This window comes from Glycine max, chromosome 10, assembly GCF_000004515.6.
Source record: "Glycine max cultivar Williams 82 chromosome 10, Glycine_max_v4.0, whole genome shotgun sequence".
Classification (NCBI taxonomy): domain Eukaryota; kingdom Viridiplantae; phylum Streptophyta; class Magnoliopsida; order Fabales; family Fabaceae; genus Glycine; species Glycine max.
In genome coordinates this window covers 20,359,135-20,384,066 of record NC_038246.2, presented here as the reverse complement: position 1 = coordinate 20,384,066, position 24,932 = coordinate 20,359,135, and positions in this window count along the sequence as shown.

Below are 24,932 nucleotides of genomic sequence, written 5' to 3'. Positions count from 1 at the left end.
GACGGTATTGCAATCAAGCACATTACTCTTGAGGACCAGAAACCTATAGGCAACACTATGTCCCGTATAACCAAGAAACATACAATCAAAAGTCTTAGGTCCTATTTTTCTTTTCTTAAGATTTGGCAACATTACTTTGGCTAAGGACCACCACACTCTCAAATATTTCGGGTTTGTTTTGTAACCTTTTCATAACTCATAAGGTGTTTTTTATGTTTTCCTATGTGGGATCCTATTTTGTAAAAAGCAAGCCGTTAAAAGAGCTTCTCCCCAAAGGTTATCAGGTGTGGAGGTATAAGCAAAGCATTCATCATTTCCATAAGGGTTCTATTTTTCTTCTCAGCTAATCCGTTTGACTTGGGTGAATATGGTGGGTTTACCTCATGGATTACACCTTCCTTAAGTCATTAAACAAATAGTTTTACCTCTAATCAAATAACTTTTACCTCCTCTAGGCATAGTTTGTTTTAAATCAGCATGATCAAAATGAATTAAGCCAAGCAATTCAATTTCACATTGAACAGAAGGACAAAGGGTTTTAGTTAATTTTGATTCAACACATACATCACATATTTTAGTTTGATTATCATGCATGTTGATTAAGCCTAGTTGTCGTAATTTGAAAACAAAAGCAGAGTTTGTATGTCCTAATCTAGCATGCCACATATCATAGGAATCAATCATATAAGCAGAAGAAGATGCATTTCCATTAATCACTTCAGAAGCATTTAGTATAAAGAGTCCTTGATCACAATATCTCTTTCCCACAAACACATTATTCTTAGTCATAACAATTTTGTATTCTTAGTCATAACAATTTTGTTTGACTTAAATGACACTTTCACCCCAACCTTCCGCAATGATAATATAGAGACCAAGTTGACTCTGATGGTGGGAACATGTAGCGCATCACTCAAATCCAGTGTCTTCCCAGATGTGGGCTTGAGAAAAACCTTTATTTTTCCTAGAACTAGAGTAGTCCGGGAATCACTAAGATAAACTTGTTCTATTCCATTCCCCACAACAGTGTAGGAGGTAAGCGCACTTCTATCAGCACATATGTGATTGATAGCCTTTGAGTCTACCACCCATTTCGTCACACTAGTCACAACATTGACCTGAGAAATGACCGCAACAATCATGTCATCTCCTTCAGCCAAGTTAGCCCTGGGCTTAGGAGGATTGACATTTTTCATTACACGGTTCCTGCACTATGGTGCATAATGTCCTGAATTTCCATAAGCAAAATAATTTTCATTTTCCTTAAGGTGTAGAAGCAGAAGCATGTGAGAAAGTAAATTTACTTTTATCCTTTTTGTGATCAATTTTGTGATCGTACCTATTCTGAGTGGGTTTGTCTTGTACCATGTTTTCCTTGGCAAATAAAGCTTTGGCTCTTGTAGTAGTGTGCTTCTTTTTGTTGGTATCCTTAATGGTTGATGTCAGTGATAAGTTTTGACAGGGACATTTGTTTGTGCATGTGCTTCAGCTATTGTTGTAACTAGTCTGGGATTCAGGAAGTTTCTCGACCAGAAGCTTGAAAACAAATTCATCAGGCAGGGTTGTGTTTTCCAACAAGTTGTGGTATTTGTTGATTTGCACCTTGATGTCCTTATCCTCGATCATTGTCAAATGATAATAGTTGCTGATGATGAACCATTGTCTGACCACATCCTTAGTAGGGTACTTCAGAACAAAGGAGTCCCAAATCTCCTTTGCTTCCTTGTAGGAACAATAGTCATTGAACAACTCGTCAGATAATGCACTCTGAAAGGTGTGATGACATACCTTATTCGCATGATTTCGATGTTCAAGCTCTTTGGCAAGTATTGCAGAGTTTGGCTTCTTGGTGATAAGAGTGAAGGCTACTCCAATGCATGTCAAGCAGTGTGTCATGTTCTTGCCAACGTTGGAAATGCTGGAAGGAAAACCCCCCGATTTTTGACACATCTAGGAGTGGCTTGTCAAAGGTAGCTTTTGGCACTAGAGGAGTTTGCATCGGGGTCGGGGTCAGAGTGGCAATATGGATATTTATGGCTTCAACCATAGTAAATATTTAGATTGTTGGAGGTGGAGATGAAGGTCACAAACAAGTCTTCTCGAGGCATGCGAGAGCACTGGCCTAAAGGATTTATCTGCGGTATCATACGCAAATCCCCCAAAATACAACAGGAACTTCACATATGTGTTGAGGCTTCAAAAATTGCAAGGGCAAAAACATGGTTTGAAAAGCGGTATTTATAGGGGAGAAAAAGATATTATTGGGGATAAAGACATAAATGCAATTTAATGTGGTTGTCATGAATAAAATCAATATCACGGCCCATTATCGCATGTGCAGGGGGGAATCGGTGGATTTACACTACGTTAAGCCCACGTGGGTCAAGCTCATGTGCAGCAAACTTACATCTTTCATACAAGATGCAAAATTTTAGATAAAACTTGTTCTTTCATTGTAGATAGTGGATCTTGTTGCAATTTTTGTAGCACAAGATTAGTTTCCAAGTTGAAACTCACTATCATTCCCCACACAAAACCTTATAAACTTCAATGGCTCAATGAGCAAAGGAAAATGATAGTTAACCAACAAGTGAAGGTACCTTTCTCCATTGGAACATATAAGGATGAAATTAATTGTGATATAGTTCCCATGGAGGTAGGGCATATTCTCTTAGGAAGGCCATGGCAATTTGATAGGAAGATAATTTACAATGGCCTAACTATTGCAACCTACCCTTCGGTGGGAGGGCGACGTGGGGCTCACGGGAGCGTCTTCCAAGGGAGGAAGGCGCACGGAGTCGTCACCAACGTTTATTCGAGGAAAACGTCAAAAAAACCGGAACGTGTGTGGTCTACGAACTTTAAGTGTGAAAGGTTCGGGAGTTGTTTTTACGCATGAGGAAGGTATTAGCACCCCATGCGTTCGCCACAAGGGACGACAGCCTTTAACCAAGTGTGCAATATCATGTCTTCGATTTGTTTTATTTTCCCTTTTTTACGTTTTTATGTCTTTTTATGCCTTTTGTATTTTTTATCTTTTTGTGGTCGACAAGGGTGTTTCCCTCGCTCCTACGTATCCTCAATTGCGATGAGGAAATCAGACCTACGTAGTTTTTTGAGAACTGAACATTGGTTAAGTTGTTTTTATCTTTTTTTGCAAGAAATATTTTAACTGAACAAAAAGTCGTTTAAGGCGTTGGACCATTAAAGGATCTTTTGATTTTTTTGGAAAGGAGAGAAACATTAAGGCGTTGGACCATTAAAGATATCTTGGTTTTGAAAGGAGAGAAACGTTAAGGCTTTGGACCATTAACGATCTCTTGGTTTTTGAAAGGAGAGAAACGTTAAGGCGTTGGACAATTAACGATCTCTTGGGGTGGTCGATAAAAGCGGGGCTTTTGCTCCTACGTATCCTCGATTTGTGATGAGGAACTCAGACCTACGTAGTTCTTGCAAAAGCGGTAAAGTTACATGTTGATTTTATGCTTTTGAACGGTCCATGTTAACCGATAAAAGCAAAGAGGACCGTTTAAGGCGTCGGACCTTAAAACGGTTTTTAGTGATTTTTGCGGACAAAGCTTGATTTGTGAATTGATTTTAGCTTTAGTTTCACTTTGGTTATTAGTCAATTCATTCAAGGAAACTTCCAAAGAAAAACGTCCGATTGATTTTTTTGATTATTTTATTCAAAGATATTTTGATTATTTTATTATTATTTTGCCTTTTTTTGGTTTAACCGTAGTTACAGTGTGAACGATTGGTTACATTTTGCTTTAATTGTAATTAAACGAGATTACAATGCAAATGATCAGTTGAAATTCATTTTATCATTTATTAGGCGAGATAACAGCTTAAACGATAGGTTAAAGCTCGTTAAAAACGGAAGAAAAGAAAACCGAAAGTGAACGAAATAAAGATGAAAGCCAACAAAACAAGGAATGAATTGAAAGTCTTGGATTCGAAAATTATCGATTGAAGAACGAAGAACGAATGAAGAACGGCCGAAAACCTTCACGGATTTGCTCATAGAAACGTCTCGAAAATGTTACGGAAGCACCTCGGCTTGGATTTTCTCCACGGAAACAATTTTTTTCACCCAGAACAGCTGAAATGCATAACATAGGGGTTAAGGACCCTTTGGAACGACCTCCCTTCGCCTATTTATAGGAAAAAGGGGGAGGAGGTTGCTGCCCAGCTCGCCCAGGCGAGCTAGGTTGCTTCCTCCTTAAGTAACCTAGCTTCCAAAATGTTATGGAAGAGGTCAAATTCGAAAATTTGAAAATTTCTATTTGCACCCCCATCTTGATAAGTTCACCCCCCTTTTTCGTAATTTACAAAAAAGTTACGGAAGCCTTACGGAAGCATATAAGACTTGATTTTCTTCTTTTTCCTCTTCCCTTTCACCAATATCAAGTGAAATATGCTTACCCAAGGTTTTCGAAAATTTTATGGAAGCATTACGGAAGCTCCGGAAGCATATAGGACTTGATTTTCTTCCTTTTTACTCTTTCCTTTCACCAATATCAAGTGAAATATGCTTACCCATGGTTTTTAGAAATTTTTACGGAAGCATTACGGAAGCGCTGGAAACCATTTTTCAACAAAACGTGGAGGATCTTGATAAGTTCACCCCCCGTTTTTGTGTTTTGGCTTTCTTTCTGAAATCTCACGAAACTTTATGGATTCCACCGCGATGAGTGTTAAGCCTTCCGAAGCGATCAACAATGGTCCTCAAATGAAATTAGAGTGTAACAATTTATTTACACACACCCCACTTTGCTAAATACACTCTCATTTTTGTGTTTTTGACCGATTTCTTTCTGAAACATCTTGAAACTTTACGGATTCCACAACAATGGATGTTAAACATTTTGAGGTGGTTAAACGAAGGTCGCATGCCAACAAACAATGGTCCCCGGAAGAAATTAAGGTATGAAAGTTGCCCCTATTTACTTATCTTTTATTGTAGATAAAAGGGAAGTAAAGATACGACACTAATTTTGTTCGAGCTGAATCTTTACCCGACCAACCACTAGCGCAAATCCAAGCAGTAAAACCCGTGAAGGCATGAAGATATTGGAATTCCTTCTTTTCTCGTTTAATTCATTTTCATTTTCATTTTCACTCTCCCCCCCTTTTTTTTAAAAGCGTACAAACAAAGGACGTCGAGTCCTACAAAGCATAGGGAAAAAGGATATTGAAGTTTTTGAGGTGAAGACATTGTCGTCTTCGAAATGCAAATGAAGACATTGTCGCCTTTTGAAGGCATGCAATGACTGAAGACATTGTCGCTTTCGACATGTAGATGAGGACATTGTTGCCATTGAAGGCATGCAATGACTGAAGACATTGTCATCTTCGAAATGCAAATGAGGGTCATTGTCGCCTTTGAAGGCATGCAATGACTGAAGACATTTTTGTCTTCGAAATGTGTGCGGATTACCATATAGGGCGTCTTCGCATGCTACTTGACTTCTGACAGGTTGGGGTAGCATAAATATGTGTACGGATAACCCTTGGGTGTCTCCGCATGTCATCGGATTCGCCGTCTCTGGATGACAAAGGTGCAGATGACGATGTTAGTCTCTGCGTGTAAACGGGCTCACTTGCCTCTGGTTGACAAAAGGTGCGGATAACCATAAGGTATCTTGGCATGTCATCGGACTCGTCGTCTTTGGATGACAAAGGTGTAGATGATGAAGTTAGTCTCTACGTGTCAACGGGCTCGCTTTCCTTTGCTTGACAAAAGGTGTGGATAACCATATGGTATCTTCGCATGTCATCGAACTCGCCGTCTCTGGATGACAAAGGTACAGATGACGACGTTAGTCTCTGCGTGTCAACGGGCTCGCTTGCCTCTGGTTGACAAAAGGTGCGTATAACCATAAGGTACCCCCACATGTCATCGAACTCGCCGTCTCTGGATGACAAAGGTGCAGAAGATGACGTTAGTCTCTGTGTATCAACGGGCTCGCTTGCCTCTGGTTGACAAAAGGTGCAAATGACGACGTTAGTCTCTGCGTGTTAACGGGCTCGCTTGCCTCTGGTAGACAAAAGGTGTGGATAACCATAACATACCCCCGCATGTCATTGGATTTGCCGTCTCTGGATGACAAAGGTGTGAGACTAAAAATAGTCTCGGCGTGTTAACGGGCTCGCTTGCCTCTGGTTGACAAAAGGTGCAGATAACCATAAGGTACCCCCGTATGTCATCGGACTCGCCATCTCTGGATGACAAAGGTGCAGAAGATGACGTTAGTGTCTGCGTGTCAACGGGCTCGCTTGCCTCTGGTTGACAAAAGGTGCAGATAACCATAAGGTACCCCCGCATGTCATCGGACTCACCGTCTCTAGATGACAAAGGTGCGAGACTAAAAATAGTCTCAGCGTGTCAATGGGCTCGCTTGCCTCTGGTTGACAAAAGGTGCGGATAACCATGAGGTACCCTTGCATGTCATCGGACTCGCCGTCTCTGGATGAGAAAGGTGCAGAAGACGACGTTAGTCTCTGCATGTCAACGGGCTCGCTTGCCTCTGGTTGACAAAAGGTGCAGATGATGACGTTAGTCTCTGTGTGTCAATGGGCTCGCTTGCCTTTGGTTGACAAAAGGTGCGGATAACCATAAGGTACCCCCGCATGTCATTGGACTCGCCGTCTCTAGATGACAAAGGTGCGAGACTAAAAATAGTCTCGGCGTTCTTTCACTAAAATGCGAACATGCTTTAGTAAAGAAACAAAACCTCCAACTGATCAGAGAAACATATAATTTTTGGTGAAAAACAATGTGTCTATCGGGGAAGAAGAGTATACTGATGAAATTTTCTCATAACCATAAATGAGATTTTGGATGTTAGTGTTTCATTTATAAACAACCATTTAGAGGAAACACTGGGTCCAACAAAATAGAAGAAAATCACTCAAAGTGTATCAATCTCACACAGGTAAGTGTTTTATCCTAATTCCGAACCATAGATATGTCATGACTTGATTTTGCAAATCATTTCCTATCAAATCAAATATTACATACGTGATCATGGATCAATAGGACTTTTTTGGGAATGGTGTGTTTTTTTTTTGTGGGAAATTTGGCTTTGAGTGTTTTGGCCTTTTCCTTTTCTGTTTTTGTTTAGTGCGAGGCAAAAAAGTCACCGACGCACAGGATTTTGGTTGGCAATCAAAGGGAGAGGACCACTTCAAGTCATGGTTTCCTTTCTTTTCTTATTTGCTTGTGACAATTCAAATATTGTCTGGTCTGAAGACCTTTCTGTATATTTCTTTTGTTTTCTTCCGATCTTGGATCGAGAACTTTTCTTTTTCTTTTGTTTTCTTCTTATCTTTGATCGGGAATTTCTCTTTATCTTTTGTTTTCTTCCGATCTTTGATCGAAAACTTTCTTTGTCTTTTGCTTTCTTTTGATCTTTGATTGGGAATTTCTCTTTTTCTTTTGTTTTCTTCCGATCTTTGATCGGGAACTTTCTTTGTTCTGGAAGCGTGTTAGCAGCTCAATAGTGAATGACTTTTTTTCTTGGGAGATCCCATTGTTCCTTCTTCCGAGGACAGGGATGGAAATTCTCATCCTGGGTCAAGGTTTATGGTGGTTTGAGGTCTTGGGTCAAAAGGCTTGCAGAACGATCGGACATGATGTATGTCAGGGTGTTGGTTTGGCCAGTGGTTCAGGGATAAAGGGGATGCCCCACATTTATTTCCATGACACACATACAACAATGATGATTTGAAAATTTTATGCAAAACTGGTCATGCATGCACCCATGTGGACACTCAAGCATCAAGTTTTTATGGTCATGTGACACTAGGGCTCAGGATCCATTTTTCCTATTTAAGTTAACCCAGTGTTTCCGAAACATGGTCTTTTTATCAATTCATGCATTCATCTGAGCCCATTCTGGGCGTTTGGAAAAATTTTCACAGCATTCACCCTTCAGGTGCATACACATTTTTCTTCAAAGACCTTGTGTTCTAAATGACAAGTTCATTTCCTTTCAAAAGCATGTTGGCTTTTTAGCTAACCAATTTTATTTTTATTTTACTTTTTTTGTTTTTTTCATGAGGTATTTTGCTTCCTAAACATATGTATATTTTTGTGAGGTATTTTTGCTATATACATGCGTATCCAAGGTATCTTGCTACCTAAACATACATACATACATACATACATACATATATATATATATATATACATATACATACATACATACATACATATATATATATATATATATATATATATATATTGTGAGGTATTTTTTTGCTACCTAAATTACATACATGCATATCTAAGGTATTTTTGCTACCTTAACACACATACATATATTTTGTGAGGTATGACTACCTTCCGAGCTTGTGCTTGTTTTATTTAAATTCCTATGATCATGAGCAACTAGGTGTGTCTTAATATGACTTGAGAAACAAAGGTGATCAAACAACAAGCAGAGATTTAAAAGGTACTAGGTTGCCTCCTAGTAGCGCTTCTTTAACGTCTTGAGCTAGACGCGTGATGACTTGTTGGTCACGGACCTAGTACTTTTTCTTACCTTTGGCTTTGGACTTGGTCGCCTGCTGGTCAGCCACGGGTCGTAGGCAACGCTCCAGTCTTTGTAGATGAGCTGAGGGGTTTTGGAGGTGGTGGCGGTGCATCTATAGCCCTTTGAAGGCGAGGACGTGTAGTCCTCTGAAGGCGAGGGCGTGTAGCCCTCTGAAGGGGAGGACGTGTTGTCCTCTAAAGGCGAGGACGTGCAGTCCTCTGAAGGCGACGACATGTAGCCCTACGAAGGTGAGGGCGTGTAACCCTCTAAAAGGGAGGACGTGTAGTCCTTTGAAGGCGAGGGCGTGTTTCCCTCTGAAAGGGAGGATGGGTAGCCCTCTGAAGGCGAGGACGTGTAGCCCTCTGAAGGCGAGGACATGTAGTCCTCTGAAGATGAGGACATATAGCCCTCTTAAGGCGAGGACATGTAGCACTACGAAGGCAAGGGTGTGTAGCCCTCTGAAGGGAGGACGTGTGTAGTACTCTGATGGTGAGGACGTGTAGTCCTCTGAAGGCATCCTCTAAAGGTGAGGGTATTAGTAGTCCTTTAAAGGCAAGGATTTGCAGCCCTCTAAAGGCGAGGATGTGTAGTCCTCTAAAGGCGAGGGCGTGTAGCCCTCTGAAGGCGAGGACGTGCAGTCCTCCAAAGACGAGGATGTACAATCCTCTAATGGCGAGGATGTGAAGCCCTCTGAAGGTGAGGACGTGTAGTCCTCAGAAGGCGAGGGCGCGTTGCCCTCTGAATGTGAGGACGTGTAGTCCTCTGAAGGCGAGGATGTGTAGTCCTTTGAAGGCAAGGCGAGGGCGTGTAACTCTCTGAAAGCGAGGACGTGTAGTCCTTTGAAGGCGGGGGCGTGTAGCCCTCTGAAGGTGAGGACGTGTAGTCCTCTGAAGGTAATAGGTACTAGTACCCAAGGGTCCACCCTTATGAGAAAGCAAGAGATTGACTCATTAAGAGGTGATAATTCATGCAACCTTATCCTATCTTTTGCAAATCTCTCCTTGTTTGATTTAGTCACTTGACCATTTTGGAGTGACGATAATGGAGCTGTTTGACATTTAATCAATCCATTGAAATCCCAGGGTTTGCCCCCCTTTTTCTATTTAAAAACATCGACGAGTGAAAATTTTTTATCTGCCCCTAGGTTCGCTTGAGGCTCATGCACGGTGCCCCTCATTGCCCCAGTGTAAGGCTTTGAGGTACCAATCGTTGTCTTTCGTCATGACCTTGTAGCAGGGAACCTATTGGGTGAGAACTTCTAATCTACCCCTAGGTTCGCTTAAGGTTTATGCATGGTGCCTTTAATTACCCCAGTGTAGGGCTTTTAGGTATCCATCGTTGTTTGTTTTCACAACCTTGTAGCAAGGAAGAATGAAATAAGCGGTTGATTCTCGCAAAAAGAATTTTTCAAGGATGAGAAATAGTGGAAGGATTTTTTTCAGTTGACGGATTAAGTCAAATGACTCCTATTCTTGATAACTTACTTCTCTCTAAAAAGACAAACTTTCCAGAATGATAAAATGAGGTTACATGAATGTCTATATTTTTACTTGAAAACACAGTCAATCAAATGTTTTTTTTTTCTTTTTCTTTTTGAACTTTTCTGCTTTACTTGTTGTTTACGGAATCCTCACCAAATGTGTAGCACGGGTAATTTCTGATTAAACGGTCTTGGAAGTCCAAACTCAGGAGCAAAGGTCGCTTGAGCAAACAAATCAAAGGCTTGTACCCACATTCCAGTGGAAGCAAAGATGTAATTACGAGAAGATGAGGGACAAAGATGTCAAATTTATCTATTTTATTTAGCCTTGTAACTGTGGTTTACAATAATGGCATAACTTGAAAATCCTGATGAGTCATTAGAGACATCTAACAACAGCTTTCAAAATTTCCCCATGTGTGGTGTCGCTTGTCAATGTTAGGATTCACAAGCGATTCTCCTCAAATTTCAGCCAGCCCGCATCAATTAGACTTTTCACCTTACGCTTCGAGGTCATACAGTGCTTAATGGAATGTCCTGGAACTCCCTCATGATATGCACATGTTGCGTTCAAGTCGTATCCTCGGAAAAATGGAGGTTGAGGAACCTTGGCAGGGGTTATGGCTACCATTGCATTATCAAGTAGATATGGGAGCAAGTTAGCATATGACACCAGAATTTGGGGTGAATCCTACAGGATTTTTGCTGCAAAATTCCTTTTTGGTTGGTGTTTTGGTTTGTGCTAAAGGTGGTGTGCGTCATTGGAAGTGCGGTAGACAGACTTTGTGGTTGATTTAGGGATGGCCTTTGTGGATGATTGGGTGGTGGGTAATGAGAAGAGCTGATATTGGCTGAGTAATGATGTTGTTGAGTTGGTGGGGGATTTTCCATGTAGGAATGGCAGTCGCAACATGGGTTTCTCCTTCATTCTCGCCCTCTTCATTTGCCCCAGTTTTCTCATTCGTCCAAGCAAGATGATTAAATTTGCCTCTTTTCATACCCACTTCGATCCTTTCGTCGGTGAAAACTAAATCATCAAAGCTTGAAGGTGTGTAGCCCACCATCTTTTCATAGTAGAATATTGGTAATGTGTCTACCATCATGATTATCATCTCCCTTTCCATCATTGGGGGTGCCACTTGGGCTGCCAGATCCCTCCACCTTTAGGTGTATTCTTTGAAGGATTCATGCTTCTTTTTGCACATGTTTTATAGTTGCATCTTATCCAGAGCCATATCAAAATTGTAATGATACTGCCTAACAAAGGCAACCATTAGGTTCTTCCAAGAATGGGCTCGGGAAGGTTCCAAGTTAGCATACCAGGTGGCAGCTGCCCCAGTAAGACTTTCTTGGAAGAAATGTATCAGCATTTTCTCATCTTTTGCGTATGCCCCCATCTTCCGACAATACATCTTTTAGACGGTTCTTGGGGCAAGTAGTCTCCTTGTACTTGTCAAAGTCCGACACCTTGAACTTGGGAGGGGTGACGACATTGGGTACCAGGAACAACTCTTCTAGGTTAGCAAAGGCATAACCTCCACTTTCTTCAACGACCTTTAGCCTTTCCTCTATATGATCCAACTTTCCCATTTCTGCCATGTGGAATGCAAGGGGTGTGGTTAAGGGTGATACTAAGGGCTCTCCAAAGTGTTTTGCAGGGGTATACCACCAACTGCTTGCCCTTCAGTGGCATATCCGAGGCAAGGCTCGAAGTCGGCTAGATTGTGGTGGGGAATTTCATGTGTCTCCCCCATGGTTTGAGAGACATGTGCATGATCAGTTTGAGGTTGTCGGCTTTCAAAGAGTATGGGAGCGGAGTTATTGACATCCTCACTGGGAGTGTATGCCACATTGGGTGGTGTATAGTTGGGAGGCAAGTCATATGGTGGGAAGGCATGCTTGTTTTTGCACTAAAAGGGGCCCCCCCATACTTCCCAACTCTTTGCCTTCCAGACCTACCATATCTGAGGTTGGATGATTTATTTGGTTGAGGCCCTATGGGGGGTCAGGTCCACCTCGGCAATGGTGCTGGTAGCGGCTATTGCAACCGCATTGACCTCCATTATCTCCTTTATGCTCATCATGGCCTCCATCATTGTGGCCATTTGCTCTTTTAAGGCCTCCGTGTCAGCCTTCACTTGCTCTTGCACCTCTTCCACTTCACCCATTACTCTAGCACGGGTTCGGTAAGGGCGTCGTAAAGCGTGTTCTTTCCTTTTGATAACAATGATTAAGTTCATTTTTTTTTCAAGGAAAGAATGTAATGAGCAATGCAACCAATGAAAAGCATGGATGTATGAGAATGATGCACAATTGAAGTATTGCAAATTTTTACATAGGACATGGGGTTGAATCAATTTAGATTTTCAACGTGGTCCATGACATCTTTGTCAAGGTGAAACTAGAAGTAACAAGGACATCAACAGTCCTAAATGTGTTTGGCAGTAGATGAAGCAGCGATGTAACCCGATCCATCTTTTGCCCCAATTTTGCAAGATGGTTACTTCCATACTTCAACTTGACTTGATGAACCTTTTTCGTAAAAGCATGAGCTTGGTTCAACCCCATAATCCAAGGAATGGCAATTTCGATCGCCAATACTTTGACAACATTTCTTAGAGATGAATGACTCGGGCATACTTATGCTATGCATGGCAAATGTAATTATGAGATTGAGATGCCCGAAGAAACCTCATTTGCTAGTTAGCCATGCATTAGGTACCAGTTCAATCATTTTTTTTTAAAGAAACATGTTTATGATCCCAACATGGTTAGCTCATGGTACCTAACACATGCAACTAAGAATGCAGTGTGAACTTTCATGCTTCCTTTTTTTGTTTTTGTTTTGCAGATGAAAACGCAAGGATCATGCATGAGTAAACATGAAAATAAAAGGTATGCAAAAAGCATGTAAGATGTAGATGCATGGTGATGAAATGACTTATGCAAAATGAAATGCATGAAATGATAAGTGAAAAATGCAGGAACAAGATGTCCATTACGATGCCATGAAGAGATGCTTATGCGATGCATGATATGAAGGCATTTACAGACATGAGAGCCCGGAAAATCATCTCTTCTTACTTGCACATTTGGGGGTGCAGTGTCCCATGTGTGCAGTTAAGAAGGTGATATGGATCTTCCGGCTTCCTGTGACAAAAGATGAGACCAACATACAATGCGTGCATGACGACATGATGCAGACACGCAAAAGCACAACATAGGGATGCACACAGTATGACAATATCCACAAATAATCATACAGCAAAGGCGTACATGACATTTAAGTTATATGCATGGCTGTGTTTAAAAGGCACACAACATGTTCGCTTTGTACCCCTATTTTAGGGACCTAAACGGGAGGAACTAAAAGGCTTTTAGTGATAATTCCCAAGGTGGTCATATCTCTCTTGATGGTTTCTAGAGGTATCATTCCCTTCGGAAAAACATCTTACGGCAGTAGGGACTACCAGCAACAATATGTTATCAAAGAGAAAAACTCTAGATGAGGGATCACTGTTATCAAGCAAGTCGGAGACCCAGCATGACCACAGATTCACCTCCACTCCTTATGTTTCCCATGGACCTGGGTATATGGCCCATTTTCAACTCACCGTGTGTACAAATAGTGTTGGTGTTTGTGTGCATCAAATGAATAAATATCTATCTCATGCATACATTTCAAAAACACACTAAAAGCATCAAAGAGTTATATACAAGAATGTAAGACAAATAAAAGGAAACCAACAAAAGAGGAAGTCATCATAATGCACGAGATTAGAAGGCCTAACTCTCTAAAAATAGTACCCAGTGGAGTTGCCACCAACCTACCCTTTGGCGGGAGGGCGACGCGGGGCTCACGGGTGCGTCTTCCAAGGGAGGAAGGCGTGCGGAGTCGCTACCAACGTTTATTCGAGGAAAAGGTCGGAAAAACCAGAACGTGTGTGGTCTACAAAATTTAAGTGTGAAAGGTTCGGGAGTTGTTTTTACGCACGAGGAAGGTATTAGCACCCTACGCGTCCGTCACAAGGGACGACAACCTTTAACCAAGTGTGCAATATCATGTCTTCGATTTGTTTTATTTTCCCTTTTTTTACGTTTTTATGCCTTTTGTATTTTTTATCTTTTTGTGGTCGACAAGGGTGTTTCCCTCGCTCCTACGTATCCTCAATTGCGATGAGGAAATCAGACCTACGTAGTTCTTTGAGAATTGAATGTTGGTTAAGTTGTTTTTATCTTTTTTTGCAAGATATATTTTAACCGAACAAAAAGTCGTTTAAGGCGTTGAACCATTAACGATATCTTGGTTTTTGAAAGGAGAGAAACGTTAAGGCGTTGGACCATTAACGATCTCTTGGTTTTTGAAAGGAGAGAAACGTTAAGGCGTTGGACCATTAACGGTCTCTTGGTTTTTGAAAGGAGAGAAAAGTTAAGGCGTTGGACCATTAACGATCTCTTGGGGTGGTCGACAAAAGCGGGGCTTTTTCTCCTACGTATCCTTGATTCGTGATTAGTAACTCAGACCTACGTAGTTCTTGCAAAAGCGGTAAAGTTACATGTTGATTTTATGCTTTTGAACGGTCCATGTTAACCGATAAAAGCAAAGAGGACCGTTTAAGGCGTTGGACCTTAAATGGTTTTTAGTGATTTTTGCGGACAAAGCTTGATTTGTGAGTTGATTTTAGCTTTAGTTTCACTTTGGTTATTAGTCAATTCATTCAAGGAAACTTCCAAAGAAAAACGTCCGATTGATTTTTATGATTATTTTATTCAAAGATAATTTGATTATTTTATTATTATTTTTTCAATATATTTTGATTATTTTATTATTATTTTGCCTTTTTTTGGTTTAACCGTGGTTACAAGGTGAACGATCGGTTAGATTTTGCTTTAACAATGATTAAACGAGATTACAATGCAACAATGATTAAATGAGATTACAACGTAAATGATCGGTTGAAATTCATTTTATCATTTATTAGGCGAGATAACGACTTAACCGATCGGTTAAAGCTCATTTAAAATGGAAGAAAATAAAACCAAAAGTGAACGAAATAAAGATGAAAGCCAACAAAATAAGAAATGAATTGAAAGTCTCAGATTCGAAAACTTATCGGTTGACGAACGAAGAACTAATGAAGAACGGTGAAGAATGGTGGAAAACCTTCACGGATTTGCTCACGAAAACGTCTCCGAAGAGTTACGCAAGCACCTCGGCTTGGATTTTCTTCACGGAAACCATTTTTTTCACCCAAAACAACTGAAATGCATAGCATAGGGGTTAGGGACCCTTTGGAACAGCCTCCCTTCGCCTATTTATAGGAAAAGAGGGGAGGAGGTTGCCGCCCAGCTCACCCAGGCGATCTGGGTTGCTTCCTCCTTAAGTAACCCAACTTCCAAAATGTTCTGGAAGAGCCTAGATTCGAAAATTTGAAAATTTCTATTTGCACCCCCATCTTTATAAGTTCACCCCTCTTTCATAATTTACGGAAAAGTCACGGAAGCCTTATGGAAGCATATAGGACTTGATTTTCTTCTTTTTCCTCTCCCCTTTCACCAATATCAAGTGAAATATTCTTACCCAAGGTTTTCAGAAATTTTACGGAAGCCCCGAAAGCATAGAGGACTTGATTTTCTTCTTTTTTCCTCTTCCCTTTCACCAATATCAAGTGAAATATGCTTACCCAAGGTTTTCGGAAATTTTTATGGAAGCATCACGGAAGCCCCGATAACCATTTTTCAACAAAATGTGGAGGATCTTGATAAGTTCACCCCCCGTTTTTGTGTTTTTGGCTGTTTTCTTTCCGAAATCTCACGAAACTTTACGGATTCCACCGCGATGAGTGTTAAGCATTCTGAAGCGATCAACAATGGTCCTCAGATGAAATTAGAGTGTAACAGTTTATTTACACACACCCCACTTTGCTAAATACACTCCCGTTTTTGTGTTTTTGACCGATTTCTTCTCGAAACATCTCGAAACTTTACGGATTCCACAACGTTGGGTGTTAAACATTTTGAGGTGGTCAAACGAAGGTCACATGCCGACAAACAATGGTCCCTAGATTAAATTAGGGTATGACACTAACTAATGAGATTACCCTCACCCATCTTGGCACTAAATTTGTGTTGCATCCTCAAAAACCTTCACAGGTAGCTAAGGATCAACTTACAATGAAGGAAAAGAAGGATAAGGAAAAGTTAGAAAAACAAAAGAAAAAAAGGATAGTAAGGCCTTAACTCCAAAGGTCAAGGAGATGGAAAAAGAGGGAATGTGTTCCTCTAAGAAAGTTGTAAAGAATGAGAGTCATTTTGAAACAAAAGGAGATATTAAGAGAGCTCTTCTTCTCAAGCAATCTTTCTACATTCTCCTCTCAAAGGAGACTTCCCTTAGCACTACCACAATTCCCCCACTTGAGACCATTAGCCAAAGGTCCAAGAACTCTTGCAGGAATTTGGTGATGTATTTTCCAAACAGATACCCCCTAAGTTACCTCTTCTTAGGGGAATAGAACACCAAATAGACTTAGTCCCAGGGACAAGCCTTCCTAATAGGCCAGCTTATAGGACTAATCCTCAAGAGACCAAGGAGATTAAATCCCAAGTTAACGAATTGTTGGAGAAGGGCTGGGTCCAAGAGAGCCTAAGTCCTTGTGTTGTGCTTGTGTTGTTGGTGCCCAAGAAGGATGGTAAGTGAAGAATGTGTACAAATTGTAGGGCCATCAACAACATAACTGTGAAGTATAGGCACCCCATTCCTAGGCTTGGTGATATGCTTGATGAGTTGCATGGTGCAAACATATTTTCCATATTTTCCATAATCACTAAATAAGGATGAGAGAAAGTGATGAGTGGAAAATTGCTTTCAAGACCAAGTTTGGGTAGTATGAGTGGCTAGTGATGCCTTTTGGGCTCACTAATGGACCAAGCACCTTCATGAGGCTAATGAATCATGTCCTAAGGGAGAGCGACGCGTGACTCGCGGGTGCGTGTTCCAAGAAAGGAATACGCACGGAGTCACCACCAACGTTTATTTGAGGAAAACGTCGGAAAAACCGGAAAAGACGTGATCTACGAACTTTAAGTGAAAGGTTCGGGAGTTGTATTTACGCACGGGGAAGGTATTAGCACCCCACACGTCCGTCACAAGAGACGGAAACCTTTTAATTAAATGTGCAAACATGACTTTAATTTTATGTTCTCTTTTATGTTTTTATTCCTTTTCATATTTTTTATCTTTTTGCGGTCGACGAGGGTGTTTCCCTTGCTCCTACGTATTCCTTAATTGCGATAAGGAAATAAGACCTACCTAGTTCTTTGTGAACAAAGTGTTTGGTTAAGTTGTTTTTATCTTTTTTTGCAAAATATGTTTTTATTGAATGAAAGGTCATTTAAGGCGTTGGACCATTAAACAATCTTTCAATTCCTTTGAAAAGAGAGAAGACATTAAGGTATTGACCATTAATGATCTCTTTATTTTTGAAAGAGGTAATAAAGTTACATGTTGATTTTAGGCCTTTAGAAATCTACACTTAACAAATAAAAGCGTAGAAGACCATTTCAAGGCGTTGGACCTTTGAAAATGGCTTTTTTTAGGCGATGACAAAAGTTCGGTTTATGAATTGATTTTAGCCTTAGTTTCGCTTTGGTTATTAGTCGATTCAATCAAGAAAGAGAAATCCCAAAGAGAAACGTCCGATTTCTTTTTTGGTTTATTTTACTAAAAGATATTTTTTTATTATGATATTATTATTTTACCTCTTTTTGGTTTCCAACGTGGTTACGTCACGACCGAACGGTCGGATTTCATTTTAATAGAAATTAATGGATATTACAATTCAAATGATCGGTGAAAATTTATTTTATTTTTTGATTAGGCAAGAAAATGACTTAAGCAAATGACTAAAGCACGTCAAAATGGGGTATGAAAAGTAAATGCAATGAAAATAAAAGCACGTGAAAACAAATGAGGACTACTAAGGGTACATAGAATGAATTAAAAAGTTCGATTTCTGGAACTTACCGGTTGAAGACCGAAGGACGATGAAGAACGTTGAAGAACGGTTGAAAATCTTCGCGAAATCACCCACGGAAACGTTACGGAAGCGCCTTGGCTTGGATTTTCTTCATGGAAACAATTTTTTTCACTAATTTCAAGTGATTCTCGAATTACCAGGAGGGTTGAATATTTTTCCCTTTCACCTCTCCCCCTATTTATAGGAAAATGGGGGAGATGCTTGCCACCCAGCTCGCCCAGGCGAGCTAGGTTGCTTCCTCCAGAAGCAACCGCCTTCTGGAGGAATTTTCTGGAAGGCCCAAGTGGGACTGGTTGCTATTTGCACCCCCATTTTTACTAAGTACAACCCTGCCTTTTTTTGGTGATTCTTTTTCCGTAACGTTACGAAACTTTACGAATTTTGTAACGATGCTTGTTTTCTTTCCGTAATGTTACGAAACCTTACAGCTTACGTAATCATCCCTTTTTTGCCTTCCGGAATGTTACGGAACTTTACGGATTGCGCACTACCACTTCCTTTTAATTTCCTGCATGTCGCGGAACTTCATGGATTGTGCTACAATGCTTTCTTTTGACTTCCGGCACGTCACGGAACTTCACGAATTGCCTAACGATGGGTGCCAAGTACCTCGAAGTGGTCAAAGGAGGGTCGCATCCCAACAACGGATGGTCCCCAGACGAAATTAGGGTATGACACCACTCAATGAGTTGGTGAAGAAGAATGTGGAATTCACATGGTGTGAGAGAGAAGAGCAAGCCTTTGCTTTGCTATAAGAAAAGCTCACCAAGGCACTCGTTCTAGCTCTCCCTGACTTTTATAAAACTTTTGAGCTAGAGTGTCTTAACTACCACATGTATGATAAGGAGCTTTATGCCGTAGTTAGAGCCCTCTAAACTTGGGAACATTGCCATTTTCCAAGGAGTTTGTTATTCATAGTGATCATGAATCACTTAAGTACATTAGAGGACAATGCAAGTTAAACAAGAGGCATGCAAAATGGGTAGAGTTCCTAGAGCAATTTCCATGTGTTATCAAATACAAAAAGGGAAAGACCAATGTGATTGCAGATGCTCTTTCTAGGAGACACACATTGCTTTCTTCTATTGGAGCTCAAATTTTAGGATTTGATAACATAAGGGAATTGTATGTTTATAATGAGTACTTCTCTCCCATTTATGCTAGTTGTGGGCATAAGGCCCAAGATATATTCTACATTGCTAAGGGGTATTTGTTCAAGGAGGGAAGACTTTGTATACCCCAAGGATCCATTAGAAAGTTGTTGGTCAAAGAGAGCCATGAGGGTGAGCTAATTGGGCATTTTGGAATTGATAAGACTCTTGTCTTCCTCAAGGAAAAATTCATTTGGCCCCATATGAAAAAAGATGTCCACAGGTATTGCACTAGGTGTGTGGCTTGTTTACAAGCCAAGTCTAAGGTGATGCCTCATGGGCTATACACACCCTTACTCATTCCATTTGCACCCTGGGTAGATATTAGTATGGAATTTTTCCTTGGGCTTCATAGGACCCAGAGGGGTGTAGACTCTATCTTTGTGGTGGTGGTGGATAGGTTTAGCAAGATGGCACATTTCATACCATGCCACAAGGTAGATGATGCTAGTCTCATCTCAAGACTCCTCTTTAGAGAAGTTGTGAGGCTTCATGGTTTTCTTAAGATTATTGTGTCTAATAGAGATGCTAAGTTCCTTAGCCATTTTTAGAAAAATTTATGGGCTAAGCTAGGAACTAAGCTCTTTTTCTCCACCACTTGTCACCCACAGACTGATGGGCAGACAGAGGTAGTTAAAAGATCTCTATCCATATTGTTAAAGGCTTTCCTAACAGGGGGGTTCATAGAACTACCAGACAGTCACCTTTTGAGGATGTCTATGGGTTCAATCCTCTCTCACCTTGGACTAATTCCCCTTCCTATGGTGGTGAGATTGTTTTTGACTCATCTTCTCCTTGAAGTGGCGTCTCCAATCACCTTTCATCCTTCTCCATTCCGCTGCCATTGATCTTCAAGAAGCAAAGGATTTCATTGATGAAGAAGATCCAAGGCCTACAAGCTCTACATAGAGCTACATCAATAGCTATAAGCAGACATCCTACTTCTTATGAAATTGTACCCTTCCATCCCCCAACTAACTTCTAGAATCTTTCCTGAATGAGGTTATTTAGTTTCCTTTTTGTTACATAAATCAGACATGAGTCTTCACTTAACAACTAAAAGTGTTCCTATCACAAATGGACTGAGTACTTGTTCCTCCTTGCCGAGGACTTGGATGCATGAGTATCTGGCAAAGCGGAGGGGAGGGTACTTGTAAAAGGAACTTCGATGACCGAGTGAGGGTTTGGCTCAAAGCTATTAATGATATATAGTAAGTAGGTGAGAATGAATCTATGCTTTATCTGGGGGATTCACCCCTTTTTATACTAACCTTGCTGGGCTTGGAGTCTATGGGCCTATCACATCATGATTACCAGTTGAGTAATACTCCTCTTAATCAGGCTTAAGTACCTTAATTGATTAATTATCCTTAAAAATATTTAGTGATGATAATCATGGTCGAATTGTGCTCGTTGCTCGCACATGCTGAAGGTTGAGATGTTTGGCATATGTGGATACCTTATTTGGTTTGGCCGAAGGGTGTGTTCGGTTTGGGTGTGCCAGGTGTCCCTTTGTCCTCACTGGGTACCTTATTCGGTATACTGGTCCTTAAGCCCCTTTTCAGCCTAGGCCAAAAAGAGGGGCTTTATGACATGTTAGAACGGTTACTTCCCTTGACAGTTATGCAATTTTATTGCCATGAAGTGATAGTTACATCATGGACGTAACGATTACTGTCCACGTCTCTTTTCCTTCTCATGTTGGGCATCCAAACGTCGTGTGTTCTCAGCTGTAGATCTGTTTTGATGAAACAGTGGGGAAGTATTATTGTTGGGTCTCGTTTCAGGTTCAACTCCTATAAATAGGGGGAGGTCCCCCCTTCACTCTTCGCCTCTAATATTTGCTTCTTTGTTTTAAGTCGAACAGTGCTTTCTCACTCTCAGCCAAGTAGTGTAATCAATTCATTTGTCAAGTAGTAATAATGGTCTTGGTTGGAGGTTCATCATCGAGGGAGTCGGTTGGAGGCGAGTCATAAGTTCAAGGGTTTGGTGAAGAGGTTTTTGATGTGTCGTCTAACTCCCACTCCTTGGGATTGGCTTCTTCTAGTTTGGTTGACCTCTCCACATTCGAGGGGTCTAGACTTGTTGGCCTTTCCGAGCCAGTTGCCACCTAATGCGGTGGAAAAGGTGGGGGAGAGCGTTGCAACCCCATTGGCAAGGATGTCTTCTAGGCCTAAAAGGCATCCACTGCTAAAGGAAAAGTGTTCGCCTATCCCATTATGCTTCTGAGTATACGTGGGTCGACGGAGAGGTAGGTACTTACTTCTCGTGTAGGCCTTGGATCTTCTTCATCAATCGAGTCCTTTGCTTCTTGAAGATCAATGGCAGCGGAATAGAGATGAAAGAATAATGGTTGGAGACGCCACTTCAAGGAGAAGATGAGTCAAGAAGAAGCTCACCACCATAGGAAGCCATGGATAAGAGCTTGAAGGTAGAAAAAGATGAGAGGAGGGAGAGGGAGAGAAGGAGCACGAAATTAGTGCCTCAAAAGAGGTTTGAACTTTGAAGTGTAATTCTCAAATGATCAAATTTGAAAAAAATGCACACACATGACCTCTATTTATAGTCTAAGTGTCACACAAAATTGGAGGAAAATTTGAATTTCTATTCAAATTTCACTTGGATTTGAAATTGAATTTGTGGAGCCAAAATTTCACTAATTATGATTAGTGAATATTAGTTATGGTTCAGCCCACTAATCCAAGATCAAGTCCAAGATTCTCCACTAAGTGTGCTTAGGTGTCATGAGGCATGTAAAGCATGAAGGACATGCACAAAGTGTAACTATATGATGTGGCAATGGGGTGTAGCAAGCAAAAGCTCACCTTCCCCTCTAAAATTTAATTGGATTGGGATTCTCCTAATTCAATTAAATTTATTTTCCAACACACAATCAAATATTCACTTAATGCATGTGAAATTACAAAACTACCCCTAATACAAAAACTAGTCCAGGTGCCCTAAAATACAAGGGCTGAAAAATCCTACATTTCTAGGGTACCCTACCTACATTATGGAGTCCTATATACAAGACCCAAAAATAATGAAACCTTAATCTAATATGTACAAAGATAAGTGGGTTCATACTTAGCCCATGGGCCCAAAATCTACCCTAAGGCTCATGAGAACCCTAGGGCCTTCTCTTACATCTATGGCCCAATCTACTTGGAGTCTTCTATCCAATGCCCTTGCAGGGTAGGATTGCATCAAACTTGATGGAAGCTTGCTTGAGAAGCTTCTATGGAGGCTAGATCTTTTAGCTTCAATAAGGTCTTTCAATGGTGATTTTCAGCCATGGAGTTGCAGCAGAAGATAAAGGAGAAGAGGTTAGAGGAGGCGCCATCCACTAGAAAATGAGCCTTGGAAGGAGAAGCTTCACCACCAAGAGAGTGCCTTGGATAAGAAGCTTAGAGAGGAACATTTCTTCCTCTATTGCCTTTAGTTGCATACACCTTTGTTTGGTTCTCTATTTGGTTCCTAACCTTCTCATGCAACTTCTTTACAAACTCTGACCTAGATTCCCCTTCTTTATGTATAAAAGAAGTGTCAAGTGGGAGGAGAATTAGGTCTAAGGGTGTTAGAGAATTGAACCCATAGACAACCTCAAAAGGGGATCGCTTGGTGGTTCTATGAACCCTTCTATTGTAGGCAAATTCTACATGAGGAAGATACTCATCCCAAGACTTATGGTTGCCTTTCAGAAGAGCCCTTAAAATGATGGATAGAGACCTATTCACTACCTCTATTTGCCCATCAGTTTGTGGATGACAAGTGTTAGAGAAAAAGAAGCTTAGTTCCTAGCTTAGCCCATAAGGTTTTCCAGAAGTGGCTAAGGAACTTAGCATCTCTATCTGATACAATGGTCCTAGGCAAGCCATGGAGTCTCACAACTTCCCTGAAGAAGAGTTTTGAGATGTGAGAAGCATCATCTATCTTGTGGCATGGTATAAAGTGTGCCATCTTGCTAAACCTATCTACCACCACAAAGATAGAGTCTACACCTCTTTGGGTTCTAAGAAGCCTAAGGACAAAGTCCATATTGATGTCTACCCAGGGTGCAGATGGAATGGATAAAGGTGTGTATAGCCCATGAGGCATCACCCTAGACTTGGCTTGTAAACAAGCCACACACCTAGTGTAATGCTTATGGACATCTTTCTTCATATGGGACCAATAGAACTTTTCTTTGAGTAAGACAAGGGTCTTGTCTATCCCAAAGTGGCTTATGAGCCCACCCTCATGGCTCTCTTTCACAAGTAATTTCCTGATGGATCCTTGGGGTATGCAAAGTTTTCCCTCTTTGAACAAATACCCCTCAGCCAAATAGAATCCATCTTGGGCCTTTTTCCCACAACTCTCATAAATGGGAGAGAAATGTTCATCTGAAGCATACAATTCCCTAATGTTATCAAATCCTAAAATTTGAGCTCTTTGGGAGCAAAACAATGTGTGCCTCCTAGAGAGGGCATTAGCTACCACATTTGTTTTTCCCTTTTTATATTTGATAACATATGGAAATTGTTCTAGGTACTCTACCCATTTTGCATGCCTTTTGTTTAACTTTTTTTGCCCTCTAATGTACTTAAGTGATTCATGATCACTATGAATGACAAATTCCTTGGACACAAGGTAATGTTCCCAAGTTTGGAGGGTTCTTATTAAGGCATAAAGCTCTTTATCATAGGTGGGGTAGTTGAGGGTGGCACCATGAATTTTTTCACTAACATAAGCAATAGGGTGCCCACCTTGCAACAATACAACTCCCACACCCACTCCAGAGGCATCACATTCTAGCTCAAAAGTTTTAGAAAAGTCTGGAAGAGCTAGATCAGGTGCCTTGGTGAGCTTTTCTTTGAGCAAAGCAAAAGCTTGCTCTTGTCTTTCTCCCCAAGTGAATGCCACATTCTTCTTCACCAGCTCATTGAGAGGTGAGGCAAGTGTAGAGAAATTAGGAACAAACCTTCTGTAAAAGCTTGCTAACCTATGGAAGCTCTTAATATCTCCTACACTTTTTGGGGTGGGTCATTCTTGGATGGCCTTGATTTTCTCAGGGTCTACTTGGACCCCATTTCTACCAACTACAAATCCTAAGAAAACTATATTATCTACACAAAAGGTACACTTCTTTATATTGGCATAGAGAGTGTTTTTCCTAAGAACTGAAAGAACTTGCCTTAGATGTCCCAAGTGATCATCCAGGCTCCTACTGTATACTATAATATCATTAAAATAAATAACTACAAATCTACCTATGAAATCCCTTAAGACATGATGCATAAGCCTCTTAAAGGTGCTTGGTGCATTAGTGATCCCAAAAGGCATCACTAGCCATTCATACAAACCAAACTTGATCTTGAAAGCGGTTTTCCACTCATCACCCTCTTTCATCCTAATTTGGTGATAACCACTTTTAAGATCAATTTTTGAAAAGATGTTGGCACCATGCAACTCATCAAGCAAATAATCAAGTCTAGAAATGGGGTGCCTATAATTTACAGTAATGTTGTTGACAGCCCTGCAATTTGTACACATTCTCCACTTACCATCCTTTTTGGGCACCAACAACACTGGCACGACACAAGGGCTTAGGCTCTCTTGGACCCATCCCTTCTCCAATAATTCCTTAACCTAAGAATCTATTTCTTGAGGTTTAGTGCTATAGGCTGGCCTATTAGAAAGGTTTGCTCCTGAGACTAAGTCTATTTGGTGTTCTATTCCCCTA